This window comes from Urocampus carinirostris, chromosome 5, assembly GCF_059441175.1.
Source record: "Urocampus carinirostris isolate Australia breed hairy pipefish chromosome 5, RoL_Ucar_1.0, whole genome shotgun sequence".
Classification (NCBI taxonomy): Eukaryota; Metazoa; Chordata; class Actinopteri; order Syngnathiformes; family Syngnathidae; genus Urocampus; species Urocampus carinirostris.
In genome coordinates this window covers 33634340-33640363 of record NC_142353.1, presented here as the reverse complement: position 1 = coordinate 33640363, position 6024 = coordinate 33634340, and the positions used below count along the sequence as shown (strand labels likewise).

The following is a 6024-nucleotide window of genomic DNA, read 5'->3' as shown; positions in this document are numbered from 1 at the left end:
TCGTGACGTCATCTGCCTCGAATGTGCCCGCGTCTGCTTTCCATTTTTCGAATTAAAAAAAAAAATGAAACATTTTCTATTAATCACTCCCGCCAGTTTAAAGTCGTGTTTTCTCCTTTCAATAGTAGGTAAATTGTAGGTGTAAATTTAAATGAAAAGTTTTCTAGCTGTATTCGCAATGACGTCACACACGCCGACCTGTTGTCGATTTCATCTAAAATGTGTTTCATTACGGATTATTTTATTACAATTTTTTTTTGCAAAATTGACCATTAAATCCAACGTTCCAGCGTCTGCTTTCCATTTTTGGATTTTTTTTTTTTTAAATTCAAATTATATATTTTTTGTGAATCACACTCGTCAGTTTTAAAAGCGTGCCCCCTCTCAATAATACATAAATTGTAAATTGTGTTTTTAAAACCATGAACAGTTTTTCAATGACCGAAGGCACGTCGAAAGTAGTCGATTTTATCTAAAAAGTGTGCTTCATTACGAATTATTTACCTACAAAATTTTTAGCAGTTGACGTTCAATCGTGACGTCATCTGCCTCTGACGTACCAGCGTCCGATTGAAGTTTTAAATAAAATATCATTAACAAGTCACTCCTGTAAATTTAAAATAGTTTATTTTTTCTCTCACCAATAGGTAGATTATAAATATATTTTTAAAATCATGAACCGTTTTCTAGCTCTATTAGCAATGACGTCTAGTCAATACTATATGTGTTTTATTGGAAAATCTACTAGATGGAAAATTCCATCGTGACGCCATCTTTATCTGACGTGCCAACCTGTGCTTTCCATTTTTTGATAATTTGAAATTAAAATATCATTAATTCACCACTGTAAGTTTAAGATACTGTAGTTTTTTTCTCTAAACAATTGCCAAATTATGAATCTTAATCCAAACTCTCAATTTCTTCACTGTTACTTTAAAATGTGTGTCTGTGTTACTTATATGATCCGAATAGGCAAAATGGATTTTTGTGAAAATGTACACAGTTGTACTTCAGGCCTCTTGATTTGTGGATCGCTAAGAAATATATGGTTCACAACCTTAGCTTAGCCTTAGCTTGGCCTTGATGCTAGGTCCTTAGCTTGGCCTTTGATTTTTGCATTCCGGAGATGGAATAAGAGCTTGCTCTGTCCACTCCACGCATCGGCCCGGTATAGCAGTACCTCCGGGAACAGTGCATTCGCAATGATCGCAGCAAGGCTATAGGGCTAGGACCTTAGCTTGGCCTTTTGGCTGAGAGTAAATGTCCCGGCTCCTAGGCTTTGTAGCGTATTAAGAACTGACCGATAACGGATAATGGATAATGAATAACGAAGAAAGATCAATAACCCTTAAAAACCCCAAAACCCCCCTCTTGTTTCTCTTCATTTCGAATAAATCTTACCTGGCAGGGGAGATACCATGATCATTAGCTTGGCCTTTGGCCTTTACCATGATCATTAGCTTGGCCTCTTTGATTTTTGCATTTCGGAGATGGAATATAAGCTTGCTCTGTCCACTCCACGCATCGGCCCGGTATTGCAGTACCTCCGGGAACGGTGCATTCGCAATGATCGCAGCAAGGCTTTAGGGCTAGGACCTTAACTTGGCCTTTTGGCTGAGAGTAAGTGTCCCGGCTCCTAGGCTTTGTAGCGTATTATGAACTGACCGATAACGGATAATGGATAATGAATAACGAAGATAGATCAATAACCCTTAAAAACCCCCTCAAGTGTCTTTTTTTTTATCAAAGATTTCTCGTGCCGGCGTGATGAAGGGGCCTATGGTGGAGGAAAAGCCGGAGCTAGCGAAGCGGCTAGCGGCGTTATAAGTCTTCGGTACCATCCGTAATCATGGTAAATGCGAACTCACGACCAAATAAGATCATCGAGTGCTGGTGGAAAACATCAAAGCGCACAGAGAGCGCAGTTGCTGTGTTTTGCGGAAACGTGGCTCACGTTTAGCATTCCGGACGCTAACGTGTAGCCACCCGGAGCTACCCGGAGCAATCCGGCTTCAACGCCGCTAAACAGAGACACGAAAACTGGGGAGAATCGGAGAGGAGGCGGACTTGCTAACACGAGGTGGTGTATCCCTGGATTTTCACAAAGAAAAGTTTTCCATCTGCCGCAGGGATGTCGAAATTTTGGACTAGCGTGACGTCATCCACTTCGCTACAAGCACCCCTAGGGCATCATGTTCATCTGTTAATAAACAACAGGGTAGACTGCTGGAAGTGTGAATTTCCCTACGGGGATGAATAAAGTATCTATCTATCTATCTATCTTTAACTAGGTTTCGTGTCAAGGGACCCTCAATAAATACCAACAAAATCGATAAACATCTGCTTTCCTGTGGTCTGCTTGCATGTTTTAAATCATGAACCGTTTTTAGGCAATGACGTCATGAACGTTTACTTTTTCTCTGAATTGTCTTGGAAACAATTTCGTTAAATAATTCTAGCCATCGCTCACCCCAAAATGACAGTATTATCTATTTTACAGCATCATAAAATTTTGGCTATAAGCCACGACATCTTGCCCAAGCTTTTAACCCTGCGGCTTATACAACAATGCGGCCAATTTATGCATTTTTTTTCTACTGGCCGCCAGGGGCGCTGGAGCTGTAAAGGAAAGAGTGAGACATGAGGAATATATGTGTCGAAGAAGACACAGGTTTAATGAACATACCCTCATCATGGAAAAGGCTTTAAATAAATACAAGAAGGCCCAGGGGACATACTTGTGAGATACGCCGGCTTTATAGTTTTCGGTTATCTTGTTTCAGACAGATCTGACGTTTCTCTGATGAGAATATTTTGAAATGGATAAGGTACCGTATATTATTAAAACTTTCTGTGTACCATCTTTATTTGTAATTATCTCATGTTTAAATATGGGCACATGTGGCCTATAGTCAGGTGCGGCTTATGTATGAACGAAATCGTTTTACCTTTAAAAGTATACTGGGTCCGGATTATAATCCGAATTTTCACGGTAATTATTTGTGATCAAACTGTTGAAAACAGCCCCAAAAATTGGTTTATCATATATTAACCATTACAGTAATGAGATTTGTTGCATCAATTTATTTACTATTTAATTTAGGCATTTAATCGCCTTGTTTGTACACACTTTACCTAATCTAAAATCGATATAATCTACGGTAAATCTAATCCATCTAAATTAACCATAACTAATCTACACTAGTTTTTAAATTCTGATTTGTGTGTGTTTGTGTTCTTATGTGACTTATAGTTTCAAACAGTTTAACCGATTTGATGAACATTTACACAGTTGTACTTTAGGCTTCTGGGAGTGTCTTGAGCTAGGTTATGTGTCAAGGCACCCCCAATAAATACCAACAAAATCGATAAGTGTCTGCTTTCATGTCCCGACGGATCACCACCTTATCGTGGTGGGGCACTTTGCGCGTCTCCATGACCCCTAGAGCTATGTCGGCGGGAGTCTTGTACTCCTGGTAGGGTTACCCAAGCCGAACAGGTCGAAGGGTAGAGTCCAGACTAAGAGTGATCCCAAAAGCTGGTGGCGGCACGCTTTGAGGCGGTTTCCTACAGACCTGGATCCCGTTAGCCGCCTGCAGTTGTGGAAAGATGCCGGTCGTCTAGGGTCTCCCTTGCCACTGGAACCATCTTCTTTACAATCAAGATAGTGGCGTTGGGGAAAGCGCACCCCTTACGCCACTTTAAAAACCCTCATTGCGCAGGTATCCTCTTTTACCTGAGTCTCCGACCACAATCCAGGATCGGACTGTTCAAACATCAGCAGACTCACAAATAAAAGAAGATGGTCATCATCGAATCGATGGACAACCCCAACAAGCGGCTCTGCGGCTGCATGTGGCCATGTGGTCTCTTTGGCACTCCCTAGTAGCTCCCTGCCACTTTTTCAACAAACCACAGCTCCAACAACCTCGCCCAAGTAAAATGCCCAGCTAAACCAAGCCTGGAAACACCAGGCCATGATGCTTGTTTGAAGATGGATATATCGTTTTTAAAAATTGAATAAAATTGTCGTTCCTCAGGGAGCCCTGTGGGGAGTGCATTGGGAGTAAGGGGCGTCGGACAGTCTAATCAGGGTCATACTGTCCCTGTCCGACCAGTGCCCAAGTTTGGTCTGCATTCCTGGCAGTTATTTGGATTAATTTCCAGTGGGAGTTGGTCCCTGCCAAGGCTGCCCTTTGTCACCAATTCTGTAGATAACATTTAAAGAAAGAATTCCTGGTTTAGTCATGGTGTTGAAGGGATCCGGTTTCAGGGCATCCACATTGCATCTCTTTTTTTTTTTTTTTTTTTTGCAGATGATGTAGTGCCATTTTCCTCCTCAAGTTGTAATCTTGCAGCACGGCGGGGCAGTGGTTAGCGCATGTGCGGCATAGTTCTGAGGTCATGGGTTCAAATCCAGCAACCGGACTTCCTGTGCGGGGTTTGTATGTTCTCCCCGTGCTTGAGTGGGTTTCCTCCGGGCACTCCGGTTTTCTCCCACATTCCAAAAACATGCATTTCAGGTGAATTGGCCGGTCCAAATTGTCCCTAGGTGTGAATGAGCGAGCGAGTTGTCTGTCCCTGTGTGCCCTGCGATTTGGCTGGCAACCAGTTCAGGGTGTCCCCTGCCCACTGCTCGAAGATAGCTGGGATGGGCTCCAGCACCCCCACGACCCTACTGAAGATAAGCAGTGCAGATAATAGATGAATGGATGGATGGAAGTTGTAATCTTCAGCCCCTACTCAAGCGGTTTGCAGCCATTTGGACTGTGTCGGTATGATTTTTGTACTGTGTCGGTATGTGTTGGCTAGGACCTTGACTCAGCCCCTTGGCTAAAAGCAAGTGTCTCGGCCTATTGGCTTTGAAGTGTATCATGAATTGACTGATAATAGATAATGGATAAATGCTAAAGAATATAGAACAATAAACCTATACAAAATACCCTCGGGATGAAGATTGCCACCATCACGTTTGAGACGGTGGTTCTCAGCCCGAAAAAGGTGGCATACCCTCTCCAGGTTGGGGACAAGATCCTGTCCCAAGTGGAGGAGATCAAGTATCTTGAGCAAGGTTAGAATGTTATTTAGTTTTCAGACAAATTGCGCAATAAACAAAATGCTTGAATCCCCCCCCCAAAAAGGAGAGCTAGGGAGGGGGAATTACTGGTCAAATAAAACCATTCACCTGACTTTTGGGTTTGGGAACACCTTGTTTAAATAGCACCACTGTAACTAATGTTTTGTCCTCAACAGCATTGTCATGTCACCATGCAATGAACGCGTTGGACTTGAATTTCATGTTACTCTGCCCTGGGGTGGAGTTGCCGGCATGGCATCCAGTTGGTTCCTGGTTGTACACGAAAACAGTTTGGAACATTAACGCACACAAGCTCGATCACTTCCCAACTGGCTTTGTCACATTTTTTCCCCAGCTAAGTGATAGCAATGGTTTCCGGCACCTTTGATGGAAGGTTATTTTTAGATCAAGCGTTGCTTTTATCGTGCTGCCAAATATGCTGAAAAATCGATGACAACGATTGATTGAATGAGTATTTTTGCATGCAACGCAGAAGGAACATTATTCATTCGTTGCATTTAAGTTGACGCCATGGAAAGTTTATTGACATAACCTGGTGGAAAGAGAAGTGTAGTGTTTTAAAAATAATGCTGCCATCTCGTGGCGGACGAAGAATGCTGCTAAATTCAATCGTGAACGGTCATGTCAATCACATGTACCGGTATTTTTCACGTCAGTTACCAATTCAATCAAATCATATTTCCAAGGAAGTCACAATGACCCATCACTAATGAGCAGCCCGTGGGCTAGTCAGGTGTTTTAGGGGACTACCTAGTGTCCGCAGGAACCATGTTGGTGACCCCCGAATTTGATCAAATTAGTACAAATTGTCGATTAATATACTCTGGACAGAAATTAGAGTCTAATCCAGGGGTGTCAACCATGTGGCCCGGGGCAGGTTTGCCAAAGGTTTGAATCCGGACCGCGAGACAATACCGAAAGAAGCA

At 42.6% G+C, this 6024-nt stretch overlaps 2 pseudogenes; both read left to right on the top strand.

The window, feature by feature from the left end:
- Positions 1-1069: 1069 nt before the first annotated feature.
- LOC148366092 (U2 spliceosomal RNA) lies at positions 1070-1202 on the top strand (annotated as a pseudogene).
- Positions 1203-1425: 223 nt separating this feature from the next.
- Positions 1426-1566, top strand: LOC148366091 (U2 spliceosomal RNA; annotated as a pseudogene).
- Positions 1567-6024: the final 4458 nt, after the last annotated feature.